General features: G+C 44.2%; 1 long non-coding RNA gene across 1 annotated transcript in view; it reads right to left on the minus strand.

The window, feature by feature from the left end:
* Window positions 1–274: 274 nt before the first annotated feature.
* Window positions 275–22,278, minus strand: part of LOC140075292 (uncharacterized) — a 43,465-nt gene continuing 21,461 nt past the window's right edge. Inside the window, exon 3 of the long non-coding RNA XR_011849385.1 lies at window positions 275–886. This is a non-coding gene — a long non-coding RNA (uncharacterized lncRNA). The remainder of the gene's footprint in view (window positions 887–22,278) is intronic.

Genomic DNA, 22,278 nt, shown 5'->3' on the forward strand with positions numbered 1-22,278 from the left:
GGAAGGGAAGGGGTCACATGACTTTAGTTACGTGACCAAAGCATGTGATGTGGAAGTTTGTCTTCATGAGCCCCGCCGGTTTTTAATGGAATGGAGCTTAATTCAATTTTCAGCAATCACCCTTTTACATTGCCCTTCTTCCCGAGACATAACAATATTGGGTAAGCAATCCAAAATAGGTAGATGTGGAGGAGCACCATGTAAACATAATAGTCGGGTGCAGGTCTTCTTGTAGAGTCTGACACTAACCCCAAAGTACAATATCGATCAGCGGTGAAGCAGCGCTCTGTTTATTAAAGATAAAATATTTTCATTCCACCATAATTATGCAACGTTTCTCCTTCTCCATATAGGCATTATCGAGCATAGTGAGTTAGCAGTCAGCTGAAAAATCCATACAGCTCGGTTTGTATACTCAAAGTGTCCGGGCAAATAAAAACAAAGTCATTCGGAAATGTACTGGTATGTATAAAAAAACCTCAATCAGTATGAATTTTTATAATGGTGTTCATGCTCAGAGGGCTGTATCAATGTCCATCAATATTCATTGAGCAATTGGAACCAAGGAAACATACATGTGTAGGAGGGAATGTAGCCATTTTGACTAAGGGCAAACCAAAATTCTAACTCAGAACAGACATGAACTGGAAAGTGACCAAGACGATCCAAACAGGACACAGAAGGGAATCGTGGGAAGGTGCACGGTGGTCCACAGGTAAGCAGAAATTACCAGGCTCGAAAATCGTACCATTGCTGCAGAAATCTTGCTTGTTAGAGGACCCATCTGGGATCAATGCCTCCTCATATGGGTCCACCAGGTCCCGATTGCCCAAAAATCACCGTATTCAGGAAGGTCCAATAGGTCCACTAATAAATCCAGTAATAACTGTAGATTTTAAAGGAAAAAGAAACATTATATAGTAGTATACCGTCCTCCTGGCTCACCCTATCAGTTTCTTGACCACTTTGCCTCTTGGCTCTCTTACTTTCTATCCTGTGACATTCCAACCATCATCATGGGAGACTTCAACATCCCTGTTAACACTCCCATTTCCCCTCCTGCCTCTCAGCTCTTAGCACTAACTACTTCTCTAGGTCTTTCACAACTCTGCGATTCCCCCACTCATAGTGAGGGAAACATCCTCGATTTGGTCTTCTCCCGACCATCTTCAATATCTGATTTTACCAATTCCTCCTTTCCACTTTCAGACCATAATCTCCTTTCTTTTACTTTCAATAATCCTTCTCATTCTCAGAATCCTTCCACCCATCATTCATACCGGAACCCACGTGAAATAGATACTCATCAACTCACAGAAAACTTACAGTCTGCACTATCCCCCATATCCTCTTTCACCTGTCCAAACCTGGCTACTAACCACTATAATCACACTGTCAGAAGTGCGCTAGATGAGATGGCACCGCTCACTATCCGAAATTTTCAACACGCACGCAGGCAACCTTGGCACACTGAACAAACTCGTTTCCTTCGGCAGTGCTCCAGGATTGCTGAACATCTGTGGAGAAAATCGTGCATATCTGCAGACTTTTTTCACTTCAAATTTATGCTAAAAACTTATAACTTTGCCCTTCACCTTGCTAAACAGGTCTATTTTACTAATCTCATATCCTCTCTCTCTAACAACCCCAAAAGGCTCTTTGATACCCTTCACACCTTACTAACACCAAAGGTGCAGCCACCTGTTACAGACATTGGGGCTGAAGATCTGGCCACCTACTTTAAGGATGAAATTGATTGTATCCGCCAGGAAATAATTGCTCAATCCACTAACTCCTCCAATCCCCTTCCCTCCCATACCTTATCTTGTTCACTCTCTTCCCTCTCACCTAACTAAAATCTTCAACCTCTCTCTCTCTTCTGGTGTTGTCCCCTCTTCTTTCAAGCATGCTGTTGTTACCCCTTTACTAAAGAAACCTTCACTGGACAAATCCAATGCTACTAACTACAGACCAGTTTCTAACCTCCCTTTCATCTCCAAACTCCTGGAACGCTTGATCTATTCTCGACTAACCCGCTATCTCTCAGCTAACTCCCTCCTTGACCCCCTACAATCTGGTTTCCGCTCTATGCATTCCACTGAAACTGCTCTTTCTAAAGTCTCCAATGATCTCCTCACTGCAAAATCCAAAGGTGACTATTCTCTTCTTATTCTTCTGGATCTATCGGCAGCGTTCGATACTGTGGACCACCAGCTCCTCCTTAGGATGCTTCACTCCATCGGCCTAAAGGACACTGCACTCTCTTGGTTTTCTTCCTATCTCTCTGACCGCACTTTCAGTGTCTCCTTTTCTGGAACTTTCTCTTCTCATCTTCCTCTCAGTGTCGGGGTTCCTCAGGGCTCAGTCCTAGGTCCTCTTCTCTTCTCTCTCTATACTGCCCCCATTGGGCAAACCATCAGCAGATTTGGTTTCCAGTATCATCTTTATGCTGATGACACCCAGCTATATACTTCTGCACGTAACATCACCCCTGCCTTAATCCAGAACACTAGTGAATGTCTCTCTGCTGTCTCTAACATCATGTCCTCTCTCTTCTTGAAACTTAATCTTTCTAAGACTGAACTTCTTGTCTTTCCACCATCTGCTAACCAACCCAACCCCGACCTCTCCATCTCGGTCTGTGGAATCACTATAGCACCGAGGCAGCAGGCCCGCTGTCTTGGGGTTGTGCTGGACTTTGACCTCTCTTTTTCACCATATATTCAATCTCTTGCTCGCTCTTGCCGTATGCATCTCAGAAACATCTCCAGAATCCGTCCGTTTCTGACATTTGAAACTTCTAAAATGCTAACTGTTGCTCTGATTCACTCTCGACTAGACTACTGTAACTCCCTACTAATCGGCCTTCCACTGACTAAACTCTCTCCTCTTCAATCTATTCTTAATGCAGCAGCCAGGCTGGTCTTTCAGGCCAAACGCTACACGGATGCCTCCAGTTTGTGCCAATCACTGCACTTGCTGCCCGTCTCCTTCCGTATTCACTTTAAAATAATAACCCTCATCCACAAAGCTCTGAATAATGCTGCACCTCCTTATCTCTCTTCTCTCCTCTCAGTCTATCACCCTTCCCGTACTCTTCGATCTGCCAGTAACATTAGATTAATCTCTCCCTTAATTCGAACCTCCCATGCACGTATCCAGGACTTCTCCGAGTTGCTCCAATTCTCTGGAATGCCCTTCCCCGGACTCTCAGACTAATACTCACCCTCCAAAGCTTCAAACGTGCTCTTAAAACCCATCTCTTTAGGCAAGCCTATCACACTCGCTAACTGCTTGAAATGTCAACTCTCCCTTTACTAATCCATCCTATGTCCTATCTCCCATCTGTTATCTGGCAAACAGCAGATATATACCAAGCTCCAGGCTTCTCTGCAGTCTTTTTCACCTAGGACCCTGTACATAAGATGGCGGCTGATGGCTGGTTCAAGCAGCAACATCGTTGTTTAGTAAATTATTTATTAAATTACTTTATATTGTTCCCTTATAAAGAATGGCTGGACCATTATACAACCTCTTGTGTCACCTCTCATCCTCATAGTCTGTAAGCTCTTGTGAGCAGGGCCCTCACTCCTATTGTTCCATATGACTGTTTGTTCTTTGTAATGTAATATAGTTATATATGTCCCTTATGATTTGTAAAGCGCTACGGAATTTGATGGTGCTATATAAATAAAGATTATTATTATTATTATTATTATTATTATTATATAGATGGCTGAGGTGAACTCATAATTAGAAGTGTACAATCTGCATGACTAGAAAGAATTATGTAAATATACATTAACAAAATTGATAAGAACAGGTTACTCAGCACGGAAAAGAGAATAGAACAGTATCAAGTTCAAATATGCGAGGTAGATGTATAATTAGAGAAAAATGTTCAGTGGGAGGTCCCTATTAAGACCATGGGGACTTAGAGACCCAAGTCTATGGATCCACTGTACTTCCCTACGTTTTAACAATAATTCTCTATTGCCACCCCTTTTGAGCAGAGGAATCCTATCAATAATGGTGAATCTGAGATCATCAAGTTTATGTTCAGCTTCGGCAAAATTGCATGGTACTGGAAGGTCAGTCTTATTAGTACGTATATTGGACTTATGATTATTCAAACGTAACACTGTCGTTTCCCAACTTACAGAAGTTTGCATGGACATTGGAGGACATAGACCACGTAGTCACTTCTGCAGGTAAGTAAAAAATTAATTTTGAATACTTTTCCAGAAGTGGGGTGAACAAATGTTCAAAATGGAGGCAATGTTCTGACTGTGTGAAGTATAAGTGCTAACCATGGGTATGCGCATATTGCATGTCCTTCTCGACAGTAAAGAGCTACAATCTATATTTTGTACTTTGTCAATGTGTTCACCTATGATGGATTTGGGCTACCCTCTTTTGATGAATTTTTTACCCAGTCTCTTTCTGTGACTGTCTGTGTGGCCGAAAGTATCCTTCAGTGTCTGTCTGTGTGGCTGGCAGTCTCTGTCAGTGGAGGGACGGAAAAAAAAGGTATATAATGCGCTTGTCACGACTGGGAGTCTGTGGACCCTCTGGACTACCGCGGGAGGTGGTACTAGCCGACCTGGGACCGGAGTCTAAGTGGAACCCGGTGTTCACCAGAGCCCGCCGCAAAGCAGGATGGACTTGCAGGAGAATAGCCCATGAAGGCACACAGGACTCACGTCAGGAATCGCAGGAGCTGGCACACAGGAACGCAGGACCACAGGGACGGGCTGGCACACAGGAACGCAGGAACGGACTGGCACACAGGAACGCAGGAACGGATTGGCACACAGGGACGGCGCGGTGGCCCTTTAAATCTTAGCGAGCTGCGGGAACTGCGGGGGAAGCCACTGGAGCCGGGGGAGGTGAGAGAAGCTGGACACCGGACCCTGAGGCGGCACGGGTGCTACTGCGATCCGAGACAGGGATCGCGGGAGCGCCCGTGACAGCGCTGCTTGGTGGATACAATATTTTATTCATAGTTCGTGTACAAGGTGGACTAAGCGTTTCGGGAACGGACCGTTCCCTTCATCAGGTCAAATGATATATTCTAAAAAGATATTTATATATAAAAAGTAGCAGAGATATGTATCTATATGTTAAAAAGATACATATATATTAACTATAATAGCTAATGAGGCCTCTGCAAGGCATTAACAGTATGCACACAGAGAAAAATAAATGTATGAATACATCAATAAACAAATGCAAAAATAAAATGTATTAATGCATAGGAAATGACATGTACACAGAGGAAATACACACTGTATGCACACAAAGGAAAATAAATATATGGATACATCAATAAATCAAATAAAAATGACTGAATAAATAAAATGCATAGGAGATAATAGTATATAAGAAGATCAATTCATACAGAGGAAAAATCAATTAATAAAGAGGTACAAATATATATAAATATATAAATCCGATATGTGGTTCATAGAAGTAGGTATAGGGAAAGCAGAGTTAGTGAGAAAGTAAAATCACCCACCCTCAATGACCTCAATTACCTTTTCAGGTAATAGGCAGTTGTGTCCAGGGGATAGTCACATGAAATGATCTAGTCATATGTAAATGAGTCATAATGAGTATGAAAAATGGCTGTATGTCGGCATGAATTACCTTCCGTCGTCTGAGAGTCAGATGCCGTGTATCCTGATTGAGGATGCCTACAGGTTGAGTGGGAACGCTAGGGTCCAAAGTGTCAGCGAAATTATCAGCATCTATAATAGGGATGTACTTACAGCACGGGATGAAATGTAGCTCGTGCTCGCACAGTGAGTGAATATATCACTAGGGCTGAAATGGTTGGATAGGAGGTAATAGTTATGCAAATTACGGTAATGGCAGAATCAGATTGAGAGGTATTGGAACTGAATCATAAAATGGTAATGATAATAAAATGGAAATAATAAATAGAAAATGGAAAAATCATTATAAAAAAGGATATTTAATAAAATAGATGTCACACTTTGGGATGGGAAAGAGTTTCATGATGTGAGAAAGAGAATGATAAGGGGGAATGGGGTACCATGGGGTATTGGAACCAAAATGTACAAACATGATGAATAGAGGAACGGGGGATGGTAAATACCAAACCAATAATAGAAATAGAACAGCTACTTAGGATATATACGAGATGTTTAGACACGTTCCAGTGATTCATTAAGCCTGTAAGGGATTACCTTTGACGTAAGTACCTTTGACATGCTCTCCCAGATCCTGGGCACACACATAACCCCTTATCCACCAGTTGCCCTACTCATGTTAGGAATTCACAAGCTTCCACACAAAATCAGGAAATTTGTAGGCCACAGTTTACAGGAGGCTAAGCGTCTAATGCGCCAAGGTCTAATGCGCTTGAACTGGCTATAGGGAAGTTCGTTAGCCAGCTTTTATAATGACTTTCAAATTCTAAAAAACTATTATAGACCTTTTTGAAAAAGGTGCAGGTAGAAAGGCTGTTGCCCTGTTCATTAACTGATATCAGTAGGTCCAGAAATTCGATCTGGATGGGAGAAAAGTTAAGAGTGAGAGCTATGCACCAAGTATTGGAATTAATATCCTGGACAAAATCTAGAATCTCTTGTTCATGGGCGTCCCAGAAGATAAAGAGGTCGTCGATGTATCTCCAGAATAGTTTGATCTTATCCACGTATTTGGCAATGCTGGTGATATATGTGGCCTCAAATTCACCCATGTAGATGTTAGCATAACTGGGTGCGAATTGGGTGCCCATTGCCGTTCCTCGTACCTGATGGAACAAGTCATTTTGGAATGCGAACACATTGGGGCAGATTTACTCACCTGGGCCATTCGCGATCCAGCGGCGCGTTCTGTGTGGAGGATTCGGGTCTTCCGGCGATTCACTAAGGTAGCTCCCCTGATGTCCACTAGGTGTCGCTGCTGCGCTGAAGTGCGTCGGAGTGCACTGAAGTTCACCAAGCCAGGCTGGGTGCAGGTAAGCGAGTGTCAAGCGACACTTTTTTTAAAAAATGCGGCGGTTTTTCTGAATCAGTCGGGTTTTCGTATGGACACACACCCCCATTTCCGTCGCATGCATGCCGGCACCGATGCACCACAATCTGATCGCGTGCGCCAAAACCCCCGGGCAATTCAGGGAAAATCTGCGCAAAACGGAAAAATTTGTGTAACCCACTGGAAAAACGTGATTCGGGCCCTTAGTAAATGACCCCCATTGTGTTCCAGGATAAAGGTGATTGATTGTATAAGGAAATCTATTTGTGGCAATGGAAGATTTGGGTCCCATTCGAGAGTCTTCCGAACTGCTTCTACCCCAAGTTAATGCGTGATGTTGGTGTAAAGGGAGAAGTTTCTAGGGTGAGAAGTTTCATCGAGGGCTTCCAAACGAAATCATCTAATTCTTGAATGAGTTGAGAGGAGTAGGTTTGAAGGAAGACAACATATTCTGACAGGTTGCATGTGAGGGAATTTACTCCCGAAATAATAGGTCGGCCCAGTGAGTGGGTAGAGTTTTTGTGTATCTTAGGCAGGTAGTAAAATAAGGCCATTCTGGGATTGGCTGGAAGAATAAAATCCTTTTCGTGTTTGGTCAGAATTCCTCTACTGAAGGCTTCCATGGTGAAAGTTTTCAGAGATTCCTGTTGTTGCAGGCTAGGGTCTGTGGTGAGTTGCTGGTAATATTCCCGGTCTGATAATATCCTAAGACTCTCTTTCAGGAAGTGACTACTGCGTTCCTGTGATTCCTGCATTCCTATGTGCCTGTCCGTTTCTGTGATTCCTGCGTTCCTGTGTGCCAGTCCGTTCCTGTGATTCCTGTGTTCCTGTGTACCATTACATTCCTGTGATTCCTGCGTTCCTGTGTGCCAGTTCATTCCTGTGTACCTGCGTTCCTGTGTGCCAGTCCGTTCCTGTGTTCCTGACCTGTGTGCCAGCTCCTGCAATTCCTGACGTGAGTCCTAGTGTGCCTTCCTGTGCTATTCTCCTGCCGTCACCCCGGGTCAAGTCACTTCCACTCTCCAACAGCTGCTTGACTCCCGGCCTCAGCATCAAGGCCCTGTGACTACTCCTGCGGCAGTTCCAGCGACTACCCCTGCGATTTCTCCTGTTATCCCGGCTAGTTCACCGGCACCAGAGCCTAGGCTGAGACTGTCTATGCCTTACAAACACGATGGCGATCCCAAACAGTGCAGAGGATTCATCATCCTGTGCTCGCTGCATATAGAGTTAATCTCAGTTGGTCAGCGAGCGCTCCAAGATGGCGTTCATCATCAGCCTGGGCAACTCCTCTGTGGGACTGGAATGATCCAGTTACGCCCACCCTTACCAACTTCCTGCGCATGAGGAACCAGCATGAGCCTCCTCAGCAGAAACAGCACTACTGAACCTTTGCCAAGGAGACTCATCTGTGGGTGAATACGCTGTCCAGTTCCGCACCTTGGAACGAGGCGGCCTTATGTGCGACTTAAGAAAGGACTGTCCTCACGGGTAAAAGATGCAATAGCTGCCTGTGATCTGCTGGCTATTTTGAGTGGTCTTATCACCTTGGCCACCCGGATAGACGTGCGGTTCTTGGAACGAGCTGAAGAATTGTGGCACAAGCGACCTCTAGTCCGGCTTCCACGTCTGCCTCGGTTGGCTCCGGTTTTCCAGAAGCCTTTCCAGCCTCCGGTCATACAGTCTGCAGGTGAGCCTATGCAGGTTGACAGAGCTCAACTTATGCCTGTGGAACGATCCGGACTTTTCCAAGAAAACCTCTGCCTTTACTGTGCCAGTCCCAAGCGCCTCATCAGGACTTGTCCAGTATGTCCCCAATGTCGGCAAACGCCAGCACTTAGGGCTTTGGGAGAAGTGTCCCTAGGTATGAATTCAGCTTCTCCACATCTAAATATTCCGGTGCTCCTCAGTGTTGGCACTGGTGCTCCTGTGCAAGTCTCAGCATTCCTGGACTCCAGTTCTTCAGGGAACTTTGTGGATGCCGCTCTGGTTTCCCAGCATCAGAATTCCGGGGGTCCCCCTCAAGTCACCCCTTGTCATTTCTTCTGTAAGCGGACAGCTTCTTTTCGATCCGGTCCGGTACCGCACGGAACCTATTTGTCTTCAGGTTGGAGCCCTACATCAAGAAAACTTGGCCTTCTATGTCCTGCCTCGCTCCACATCAGCTATTCTTCTGGGTCTTCCTTGGCTCCATCTCCATGCCCCAGACCTCAATTGGAAGACTGGTGAGATCCTGCGTTGGAGCCAATCCTGATGTATGGTGGCACCTCTTCCGGTCCTGTCCCTTCTGTGTCTTCCAAGTCTCTGGAGGGTCTGCCAGCTTGTTACTGGGACTTTTCTGATGTCTTATCTAAGAAACGAGCGGAGACATTGCCACCACATCGTCCCTATGATTGCCCTGTGGTTCTCCTTCCGGGTCCCACTCTTCCCAGAGGTCGGGTCTATCCGCTTTCTGTTCCAGAGATGGCTGCCATGTCTGAATACATCAAGGAGAACCTGCAGAGGGGTTTCATACGCAAGTCCTCCTCTACGGCTGGAGCAGGTTTTTTCTTCGTCACCTAGAAGGACGTCTCCTTATGTCCCTGTATAGACTATTGAGGGCTGAACAAGATCACGGTTAAAAACCCCTACCCACTGCCATTGATTACGGAACTCTTTGATCACCTACATGGTTCCAGGGTGTTCTCCAAGCTGAATCTTTGGGTTGCTTACAATCTCATCCTGATCCGCAAGGGTGACGAGTGGAAGACAGCGTTTAATACTTGTGATGGGCATTTTGAATATTTAGTAATGCCTTTTGGACTGTGTAATGCCCTTGCTGTTTTTCAGGAATTTGTTAACGACATTTTTGGCTGCAGGTGGTAGGCATTCCTGTGTGCCAGTCCTTTCCTGTGGTTCCTGCGTCCCTGTGTGCCAGTCCATTCCTGCGTACCCGAGTTCCTGTTCCTGATGTGAGTCCTAGTGTGCCTTCCTGTGCTATTCTCCTCCCGTCACCCCAGATACAGACTATCTCCTTTATTACTATCTTGGCAGCCACCGCGGGCTAGTCGTACCTGTGGAACGAGCTGGGGGTATCCCGCCCCAAGCAAGCCCATCCAGGCTCTGGTGAAGAATGGGTGACACTTAGACTCCGGTCCCAGGTCGGCTAGTACCATCTCCCGCAGTGGTCCAGAGGGTCCACAGACTCCCAGCCCTGACACGGACATTCATACATATACACACACACACATACACTCAGCTTTATATATTAGATGTGCATAATATTTATGATTACTATTACCTATAACCCATATGTTATATTGTAATTTGTAATGATCACTAAATAATCCCTAATGTGTATATATATATATAAATTAAACCAATAGATAAATAATAGCATTACACATCAAAAATGTAACACATCCCACCCCTTAGTCCTAATGACTACAAATGCACATTTCTTTACTCTTTCCAAATTCAATTAACTTTTCAATTAACGCGCAATTTGTTCTGAATGGGATCAGGATCAGGTTTCTGTGCTTGTAACCACACCCAAAAGTACCTGTGATTGACAACTCTCTGATCTTTCTCTGGGGAAGCAGGGTGTGTGTTTGAGCTTGTTTTGTCTGCAGCTGTGCTTTGAGTCATAGATGGCTGAACCATTCAGTCAGTGGCGCACCGAACATGGTCACGGGGGTGCGAGCGCGACAGGGCCCATCGGAAGGGGGGAGACCGGGCTGTCACTAATGCCTCTGTCTGTCGTGGCCCGGGCCCCCACTGTCATGCATTGGTTGACGTCTATTCTAATGTCTTCGAAGTTCTGTAATTAGCTTTAAGCTGTATCGGAGTTGCGTTTCGATACTGCTAAAAGCCGTGACAGAGGAGGAAGTGACACGTGCTGACACTTCCTGCTCTGTCACACTGACTGAAGCAACGCACAGGGCAGAAAGGAAACATCCCAGTGCTGATCGCCTTACACTGAGCACAGAAGAGAAGCCGCGAGGAAGACAGAGGATGAACGACGTAAAGAGGATGATCGCGGGAGTAAAGAAATGTGAGTATTAGAGTTTTTTTTTTTAATTATAAATTGTGTGTGTATGGGGTCTAGGCCATTCCTAAGGCTATGCAGGGGACCATTACTGTAAATGTGTGCAGGGGGCCATTACTATGTATGTGTGCAGGGGGCAATTACTATGTCTGTGTGTGCAGGCTATTATAAGTGTGTAGGGGGAATATTACCATAAGTGTGTAGGGGATAGGGGTTTTCATACAGAAGCAGGAGGGCATGGGAGAAGGAATTCTAATGAGGGAAATAATCAGCAGCAGTAGTATATGGGGGAATTGCCACAGGGAAATCAATCAGCAGCAGGAGGGCATACTTTAGTGTATGGAGCTGTGTGTGGTGTCATTTTTGATGATATTTTCAATGCTGCCATTTTAAAAACTGTACGGCGTTTTGATCACTTTTTATAGAATTTTTAATATTTTCAAAATGGCAAAAAAGTGGCATTTTCGACTTTAGGCGCTATTTTCCATTAAGGGGCTAAATGCCGGGAATAACTTTTATTATATCTAATTAACATACCTAACATGTTTATCATCTATCAAAATGTGCAAACCGCACATTGTAATAGAAGGGTTTAAATCAGACAGCCTCAGGTCTTTGTACATATGTAATTATGACATATTTTTCTATTCCTGTGACATTATACTGTCAGTGACTGTGGTGTTTTTAGAGGCAGCCCTATAGTGCAGTCATTTTTTGGGGCTGTATAGTAATGTGCAGTTTTTTCGCAGTTGGTATATATTTATGTATGTAGTATATTCATTACTGCAATATCATTAGTATTGTACAGGTATATGGGTATATATATATTTATGTGCAGCTGTATTTCAGTGTTTCTTATATATTGTGTGTATTTGTATGTGTAGTGTAAATGTAGTGTGTGTGAAGTATATATGGGGCTGTGTTAATATGTGTTTATGTGTGTTATGCATATATAGTGTATGTGTGCTTATGTCTATGGAATGTATATATGAAATATGTGTATTTTGAAGTCTAATGTGCAGGATAGGGCCACCAGCGAGTGTTTAGGTATATGGGGGCCCTTATTCAAAGTTTGCACCGGGGCCCACTGGAGTCTTGTTACGCCACTAACTTTATCTTTGCTCCACATCTTTATCTTTATGTTTTTCCCAGTTCCTTCAGAGGGTGCTGGTTACTCAGTCTGATCTCTTCTTTCAAGCGCTTTTGCTATTCTATTGTTTTCTATTCTGTGTATTTGACTTCTGCTTCGCTTACTATTCTATTTCTATAAGATTTTGTACCTTTGCCACCATCTTGGTTTTGACCTGGTTCTTTCTGACTTGGCTTGTCTGTCTCTATCTGTTGTTTGTCCATTAGTGTTGTGTATCTCCTGTTGTTACCCCGCTTCCCCTGTCCCAGATTTATTTGGTTCTAGCTTGACACTTTTGTGCAAACTAGTGTGAACACTGGTCCATCTCAGTATTCAGGTTACCTGTCCACTCCAGCATCCAGCAGCTGCCAGATGAAGTAAGTCTTCCCTGTCACCTTGTAGGGTCAGGGACCATTAGGTTTCTGATAGTGGGTCTTATCACCTGCAGGCAGGGCCATTGCAGGGTGAGTTCGCCACCACTTACCCAGTCTGATAGCTAATGCCAAGTCTGGTTGTAGTAGCGTTGTTGCTGGACAGGTTCATATTACATAACTTTAACAAAAAACACTTTGACCTGGGTTGAAAACAAAACACATTACGATGACATGAGAGTTGGAATCAGTCATATAAATACAAGTGTCTCTATTTATTCTTCTTAACTTCTTAGACCCTAAACCTACAGGGTCTCTGGAGCATTGAAGCAAAGGGATTATTATGCCCTCATCACCAGGGCCTTGTATCTAGATAACTTCCCTGCTTTCACTGGTTGGCCAAAAAAAAGACTTTTAAAGGCATCTGTCCCCAGCCTTCACGGCTCTAATTATGTTGTCATATTCTTCCCCCTCTTCCTCTGTGTGGATCAAGGGGTGTAGATGTGATGGAAGTGCAGTCTTATAGAGCCCCTTTTTTATTGCAGTCCATAAACCTGGTTCTTCTCCATGGCATACTCCCATCTCAGGTTTTAGGTTCAGGCTCAATCAAGCTTCATTTAAGACAATATGTAAGACAGGACTTAAACATGATGGCTGAGTTCTTACTCAACCATAATGAACAGATTCCTGGATGAACAGATTCCTGGAGAAAGGCTATCCCAAAAACCTTGTGCGAATAACACTTGAAAAGAATCAAGCAGCCACATAAGAAGAATTGGGAGCCCAGTGTCTGGATATAAGCACCCATGCATGAAGTGGACCACCCACATGCTGATCCTTTTCCCCTTTCCTAAATATATTAAACATTATGCCCAGGAGAATCCCATTTCTGACACAAATCATAACCACGTTGGTTATTTGCGGAAACTGCTTCTATATAATAATAATAAAAGACCTTACATAATTAGGTAAAAAATAGGTAAAAAACAAATGTTTATTTATACTTAAGGGGTTGTCCGAGTTTAAAAAAAAATATATATATGTGGCCGGGAGCGGGCTGACTAAAATAATAAAGCTGTACTTACCTCCCGGTGCCCTCCCGTATCCAGCGCTGCTGTCGCTCCGGTCCGGGCGCCATGTAAACAAACATGGCCGCCGGAGCAGCGCTGCATTCAGCTTCCGGCCGGACACGACAACCTTCCGGCCCCCATACACAATGCTGTGTATAGGGACGGATAGGCGTACCCGGCCACGGCCGGCCGGAAGCTGAATGCAGCGCTGCTCTGGCGGCCATGTTTGTTTACATGGCGCCCGGACCGGAGCGACAGCAGCGCTGGATACCGGAGGGCACCGGAAGGTAAGTACAGCTTTATTATTTTAGTCAGCCCGCTCCCGGCCACATATATATATTTTTTTAAACTCGGACAACCCCTTTAGCTTCAGTTGGTATAATCAGATCAAACCCTAGGGAACCCCTCCACAGCTCCGTAAGATATCTCCACCACTGCGTCTTAAGAAAAGTCATGTGGTCTAGGTCAAAGTATTAACTTGAACGCAGTGCTCTTCAATCGTCTGCCCATCTGCGTAATGCAAGAAACCATAGTGGTTCTTATACCCCATTTCTAGCTGACGGGGCTTTCTGGACTGAGACCTATAACTGTCTATACATGGAAGTACTAATTATTCTGAAGTATGGCTAGAAATGTAGGCAAATGGTGTAAGAGAAGGTGGGGCTTAGCATGGGGGGGTGGGGGTGCCAACCATGACCAAAACTGTATAGACAATAAATAGAAAATGATAAGAGACAGGGCTGACCACCTGTCTTACATTTTTACAATACAGGTTGCTCACATAAATATATGCTTTACAAATGTCACCAAAGCAGTTAAATGACAGAGTAATAATAACAAAATTAAACTTTTTCATATATAGTATATCACATTAATAATCCAACAAGAGATCAACCCTGGTACAGTCATAAAGCCCCAACTGGGGGAGGGTAGCAATGATTGTTGACTTTGTGGAACTTTCTCCCATCTTCCTTCTGCATCTCTGCATCTTAGGCACAGTGATATTGGGGTTCTTATTTACCTCTCCAAGGTTCTTTTCCCACAATTACTTAGTTTTGCTAGACAGCCAGGCTGAAGAAGCGTTGTTGGTTCCACTGTGGTCTTAGGAAACTTAAGTGCTGCAGAAATTCTTTTGTAAGCTTGGCTAGATCTGTGTCTAGCCACAATTCTGTCTTAGAGCTCTGTGAGCAGTTCCTTAGACCTCATGATTCTCATGTGCTGTGTGAACTCCTATAAAGGAGTAGAACCATCTCAAGGAGGTTCAGAAGGAAATAGACAAATTATGACATGTGATATTTCAGTTTTTCTTGTTTAATGAATTAGCAAAAATATCTACATTTCATTTTTTTCTGTCAAGATGGGGTGCAGAATTAATGAGCACAAAAAAAAACTTTAAAGTGGTCCAAATACTTTCCATACCCACTTTATTCACCCATGTTTCTAAGGATGAAAGCGAATGGGTCATACAGATCCATCATAAATCCCAAAAATTTGAACTAGTACCTGAACTACAAAAGATTCAAACTAGAGTCTGTGAAAACTGCAACATGTCACCTAGAAAACAATACATAAATTATTAACAGTGGATCTGGAGGATCCACAAGATGTCACAAAAAATTCTGAGAACAGCTCTTGAAATAGGGAAAGAAATACAGCATTGTCAGTTCCAAGTTCTCACATGTGGACTTTGAGCAGCGCCCACAATATTCCGCCAACGGAAGTGATCCATACACCAAGCAGCACAAGCCATTTCTGACAGCAGAAAATCTTGTTGCCTCAGAAAATAAACACTTAATATAATACAAAGAACCCCTTAATCAGGGGAATTATAAAAGTCATATGGCTCATGACTTCATCCTTGCCAACGCTTTAGTGGGCCCAGACCCATATCAGACCCCTTCAGTCTTTCCTACTCTCAAACTTTAAAATAAACCCTTGCTCTCTAGAGATGAGAGTGGTGATACCAAAAGAGGTAAAGAAATGTGGGAATTGGTGGTTTCTGATTAACTTGAAAATAGGAGTAGCCTGGTGATCAACTCCACAGCTAGTAATAACAACCGATGCCATTATTACAGGAGTTTTCCCACAAAACAAGTTAGGCCCTATCCACAGGATAGGTCCTAACTTGCTGACAGGGGGGATCTCAGTGATGAGAACCTCGCAGATCACGAGAACAGGGGGTCCGATGTGTGCTTGGCAATCACTGTCACCTCCATAGAGATGAATGGAGCAGAACAGACATGCATGGCCATATGCTCCATTGATTTCAGGGAGCGATGGTACCTCAGACCCCAACGGACCCCCTATTGTCATGATCTGTGGGGGTCTCAGCAAGTTAGGCCCTATCTTGTGGATAGGGCCTAAGTTGTTTGGTGGGAAAACCAGTTTAGAGATAATGGTGCTCCCCTGGAATCCAGGGTTGCACAGAGGTTGTGGAATACAGTGAATGCTTTAAATTTAAGCAAACAGCTGTAAAGGCACTCCAGTCTTTCTCCCACCTCATTCTAGGACATCATGTGACAATGCCACCGCTATGGCCTATACAAACAAGCAGGGGTGCACAAAGAACATCAGCCTGGTAGGGGGTCAGATCTGACCCCCAGGTAGGGGGTCAGATGGGCAGAAAGGAATATCCAATCCTTGTGAACAGTCCACCTCAGAGTAGTTAAATGTGAAAGCAGACACAAGCAAATGTAGTTGTATCCACGGAGACCTTCATGTATCTTTATATTATACCCTTTTTAATGTAGGAGGGCTTTTTTGCGTAAGTAACTCAAGACAGGATAAGTGAGGATAAACAGGAATATTGAAAAATCATAAGAATAGTTCATAAATAATATAACTGTCAGGCAAATGTTTCCACATAAGGATGAATACAGGGGTCATCACATTGTTATTTTCCATCAAATTATACTCCTCTGTATCCTTTGAATCCTTTCACACAGGCATAATTTTAACTAACTCAAGGCTAACTATTGTCCAAGGACCACATTCCTGTGTCTTATGCTGTTACTGTGTATAAAGTTCACTCTCAAATATAGTGAAGAATCTGATAAGTTTATTGCCTTAACTTTTCTCTATTAACTAAATAAGATGAATTACTTTAACATTCCCCTCTTCTATCAATTCTTCACTAGATACGGGGACAGTTCCTCTCTCCCTATCCTCAGACCCTTGGGAAACAATGTATTAAATCATCCTTCCTACACAAGGTGTGAGAATACTAATTTTCACAAATTGTGGGACGTCCAGCATCCATCCAGAGGATCTCACCGTTTCCCTCTATCTTGAATTCTTTATCCATATAAACTAGCGAAGATTAATGGAATGTTATTCAATTTAAAATAATCCACTATAAATTCTTCATAATATAGTTGTGTTTTATTATAATGTAATTGGTGAGATTCTCGATGGCTTGTCGTCCACAATAATTGAAGTTGTACTGTGAGGTAAACAGATTCAAGGTAGCTGTGTTTGAAGTAGCTACTTCTGTCAGTGACAGTGGAGAAAGAGTCGTCATCATCACCACAGCCTGGGATGCTGAATATTTAGCTATGGTCAGATTAGCTGATTGTGATCCTGCAAAACATTTTGATTTTAGAATCTTTTTGAAAAGTAAGGAGAAAATTTCAAGCAGGATAAATAAGTAAAATCAGAAAACATCCTTGTAACAACATATGGAAAATTCCTGATATCCACCCTCTAATTCCCTTGAACCAATTGACCAGATTAAGCCATGATAACCAATCTGTCCAATTCAGGTGGTGTAAATTCAGGTGGTGCCAAATCGGTGCTCCTGAACCCCTCTTTTAATTGATTGGCTTGGTTCAAATCATGAGTGACCTGAGACATGCCATTAGGATAATTGAAATGACAACATGCAGACCCTACTATCTGTTATAATCCGCCTTGAGCTGTAGTAAGATAACCTAATACTACTGCATGCTGATAAGTCACTATAATTAGCTGTTTTAAATATACTGAAGTGACAGCCACTGCATCAAAAAGGTAATCTGTAATGTTATCAAATAATTTCTTTAGCATTTCTGAGAATCCCTTCTGAAAGGAAGAAGCAATTTATTATTGGGACATACATACCAACTCTCTCAGCCCAAATAGGCTTTGCATGTATTAATTTGGTTGGATATTTAAATTGTGGCTTCTCAGGCGTACTAGGCAAAAGAGCGGCCTATTATAAAATATTAAAAAGGTTCCCAAAATCATGATTTAAAGGAAACCTACCACTTGTAGTGGCAGGTTTCTGGTGGAAATACCGGGCACCAGCTCAGGGTGAGCTGGTGCCGGAGCTTATTTTCGTTAGTGTTTTAAACCGCGGTATCGCGGTTTAAAACACTTTTTAAACTTTATAGCCGGCGCAGGCAGGTACGCGCTCTCATTCACTTCCTATGTAGCCGCGCGCAAGGTAAGCGCCGAGCGCGTACCTGCCTGCGTCGGCTATAAAGTTTAAAAAGTGTTTTAAACCGCGATACCGCGGTTTAAAACACTAACGAAAATAAGCTCCGGCACCAGCTCACCCTGAGCTGGTGCCCGGTATTTCCATCAGAAACCTGCCACTACAAGTGGTAGGTTTCCTTTAAGCAACTTCCTGCAGTATGGGTGTGTATCCAGGATAGTTTTCCTTTCAATTTTACTGAAGTTGGAGTAGTTAATTGGACCTGGAAAGGACAATCAAATCGTGGATCCAGTGCCTTTCTCATGTGTCTTTTAACAGTAACCCAATTCCCAGGTTTCAATGAATGGGTAACTTCCAGAGAAGAGGCCTCTGGAATAGAACTAAAAACATCATTATGAATTTATTGTGAATTTTATACTGGGACACGTTTACTTAACCAGTCCGGAGGAGATTCCGAAAGTGCATTGTCCGACCACACTGCACCATGCCGTGATTCAAGATCATGCACCCGATTTGCCGAATATGTCGCTTCCCTGATCAGGTCCGCCGGAGTTCACCATCTTCACCTCCCGGTGCATGGCTTTCAACACAATTTTTAAGTTAAATTCCGCCGTTTATCCGATTTGTGCCGCATGAAAGCCGGTGCGATTGCGACACAATACGATCGTGTGCGACACAATTGCCTCCTAACTACCTGTCCCGGTGCGATCCCCGAAAACATCAGTAAACCCGACGGAAATGCAGCCGCGGGACCCTTAGTAAATAAACCCCATTGTGTCATATCTGAATGCAGGGCCTGAAGTTGCTAGGGGAAGTAAAAATCTGTTCTAGGTGCAGTACAAAACAATATTTTATAAGGACTCAATTGAGTTGTTCTAACTGTATGCAAGGCTAAAAGGCAGACAGTGGGGCACTGTTACTTACCCGGTCCTGTCTCGATCCCCGATCCGGACGGCCTGACGAGGATGAAGTCCGGCGTGATTCACCAAGATCTTGCGCCGGAGATCCTGCATGTGTCGATTCCATGCTGAGGTCCGCCGGAGTTCACCTTCTTCTTCCTGGTGCATGTGAGTGCATGTCTTGTGACACAATTTGAGATGTTAAATCCAGCGTGTTGTCCAAATCCATCAGATCGTCCGATGGCCCGCCCCCCAATTTGTGTCGCGTGAAAGCTGGTGCCGATGCGCCAAAAACAGCAGTTAAATACAGCGCAAAACGTGTTCCACCCTTAGCAAATGTGCCCCATTCTGTCAAGGGTTTATCTTTTTGCCATGGCCTTTTAAATTTTTAATTTTAGGGTACCATTCAACCTTTCCACCTTTCCACTACTTTGTGGATGATAATTGGTGTGAAATGCTTGCTCAATACCTAAGGATTGTAATATTTCATGTAAAACCTCTGTCGCTCTCGATGACCTCTGGAACCCCATATCGACACACCACCTCTGCTAAGATTTTCTTTAACACAATTTTTGTATTAGCTTTTGCTGTGGGCCATCCTGAAAAGAGATCCACACACACTTGGACATGCTTATATGTGCCTACTAGAGATGAGCGAGCACTAAAATGCTCGGGTGCTCGTTATTCGAGACAAACTTTTCCCGATGCTCGAGTGCTCGTCTCGAATAACGAACCCCATTGAAGTCAATGGGAGACTCGAGCATTTTTCAAGGGGACCAAGGCTCTGCACAGGGAAGCTTGGCCAAACACCTGGAAACCTCAGAAAAGGATGGAAACACCACGGAAATGGACAGGAAACAGCAGGGGCAGCATGCATGGATGCCTCTGAGGCTGCTTAAACGCACCATTATGCCAAAATTGTGGGCAACAGCATGGCCATGACAGAGTGACAGAATGAGGCTAGATAGCATCTAAAACATCCAATAATTGACCCTGACACTATAGGGGACGGCATGCAGAGGCAGCGGCAGCAGCGGCAGGCTAGAGAGTGTCATGGCGACATACCCTAAATGGACTCAGGCTTCAAACCAATGGGTGGCAGAGAGGAACCAAAGGAGGTGAGCAAGAAGCGCTGAAATGATTTCCTCTGTGAACAAAAGGTTGACGGTATATTTAGTCGATAACACAGCATGGTGGCGACATAGTGACCAAGTTCCACAACGTATCTGGTGAAACACCCGAAAAATGAGCCTGACACAGCTCTTTTGATAAGGGGACGACATGTGGAGGCAGCCATGGAGACGACTTCCATGATTAAGAGTGACTACTGGGGCATCCATATTGCTTCTTTGATTGAAACTTCAGGTCTCCAGCATGGCGGCGACAGATGGGCCGAGTTCCATTATGTATCTGGTGAAACACCTGAAAATTCTGCCTGACACAGCTCGTTTGATAAGGGGATGATGTGCTGCATATCCTCTTGTGCTCCAGCGTCTGGGGTATAGACAGTTGAAATATTGGTGGACGCTGTGGAGGATCGTGGAGGCGAAATGGACAGGAAACAGCAGGGGCAGCATGCATGGATGCCTCTGAGGCTGCCTAATATTGGGATGGAGCTGGCAGTCCACTGCCAGGCGAGCTTTCGCCTGTCCAAGTCCCTGTCTCTCGGCTCCTCCCCACCCAAAATGGGCCTGGGGGCCAGAAGCGTTTACTTTGAAAAAATTATAATTTTCAAAGCAGGCAAGGGTCGTTTGAATATTTCACCTAGGAATAATGGAATAGCATAGTGGTTCTATTTTTAATTGTTTTTTTGGAAATGGTTCCATGATTAAGAGGGACAGTATGGGGCATCCATATTGCGCTGCTATGATTGCAACTTCAGTTCTCCAGCATGGCGGCGACAGATGGGCAGAGTTCCACTATGTATCTGGTGAAACACCTGAAAATTCTGCCTGACACAGCTCGTTTGATAAGGGGACCATGTATGGAGGCAGTGAACTAGTAGTAGATTAAAGGTGCTGCAGTTAAAACTATGTTAGTTGGATCTTGGGATGGAGCTGGCGCTCCGCTGCCAGGCGAGCTTTCGACAATCCAAGCCCCTGTCTCTCGGCTCCTCCCCAAACAGCACCTCTAAGAACCTTTTGTATAAGATCAAGTGTAGTAGTATTCTTATAAGTTTGGGTTATGGCGGGTGAGGGGAATGTAAATAGATGCGCAAGAAGCGCTGAAATAATTGGTAAATGATAAATGTTTGCCAGTATATTTTGTGGATTACACAGCAGGGTGGCGACAAAGTTAACAAGTTTGATGTGGAAGCCATGAAAACAACCCAAAATTCTGCCTGACACAGCTCGTTTGCTAAGGGGACAATGTATGGAGGCAGCTCTATGGACGACTTTTGGAGGCAGCTATGGCGATGACGTGTGGAGGCTGCTATGGAGACATTTTAATTTGGATAGTGCCTGTATGTGGCAGTCCAAAAAAGTTTTCAAACCAGAGGAGCAGGTAGGTGGTCCTCCAGAAAAATTAAATAAATTGAGTGCCTGTATGTGGCAGTCCAAAAAAGTTTTCAAACCAGAGGAGCAGGTAGGTGGTCCTCCAGAAAAATTAAATAGATTTAGTGCCTGTATGTGGCACTCCCAAAAATTGTTTAAAACAGAGGATCGGGTAGGTGGCCCTCCAGAAAAATTAAATACATAGAGTACTATAGCTAGAACTAGTTGGCCCTGGAAAAAAATAGCCAGTTTCCTCAGCTTTAGTGTACAAAGAGGAGGAGAAGGAGGACAATGAGGAGGAGGAGTGCATACATTATTCAGGTTGAGCTTCTTTCACCTGGTGGAGAATTAAAATCCGGAGAAATACAGGCTTTATTCATCTTGATAAGCGTCAGCCTGTCAGCGCTGTCAGTCGACAGGCGTGTACGCTTAAAGGTGATGAGGCCACCAGCTGCACTGAAAACCCGCTCGGACAACACGCTAGCGGCAGGGCAGGCAAGAACCTCCAAGGCGTACAGCGCCAGTTCATGCCACATGTCCAGCTTTGAAACCCAGTAGTTGTAGGGAGCTGTGTGATCATTTAGGACGATGGTATGGTCAGCTACGTACTCCCTCACCATCTTTCTGTAAAGATCAGCCCTACTCTGCCGAGACTGGGGACAGGTGACAGTGTCTTGCTGGGGTGACATAAAACTGGCAAAGGCCTTGTAAAGCATACCCCTGCCAGTGCTAGACAAGTTGCCTGCTCGCCTACTCTCCCTCGCTACTTGTCCCGCAGAAGTACGCCCTCTGCCGCTAGCGCTGTCAGAAGGGAAATACTGTTTCAGCTTGTGCACCAGGGCCTGCTGGTATTCATGCATTCTCACAC

Source organism: Engystomops pustulosus, chromosome 8 (assembly GCF_040894005.1).
Source record: "Engystomops pustulosus chromosome 8, aEngPut4.maternal, whole genome shotgun sequence".
Lineage (NCBI taxonomy): Eukaryota > Metazoa > Chordata > Amphibia > Anura > Leptodactylidae > Engystomops > Engystomops pustulosus.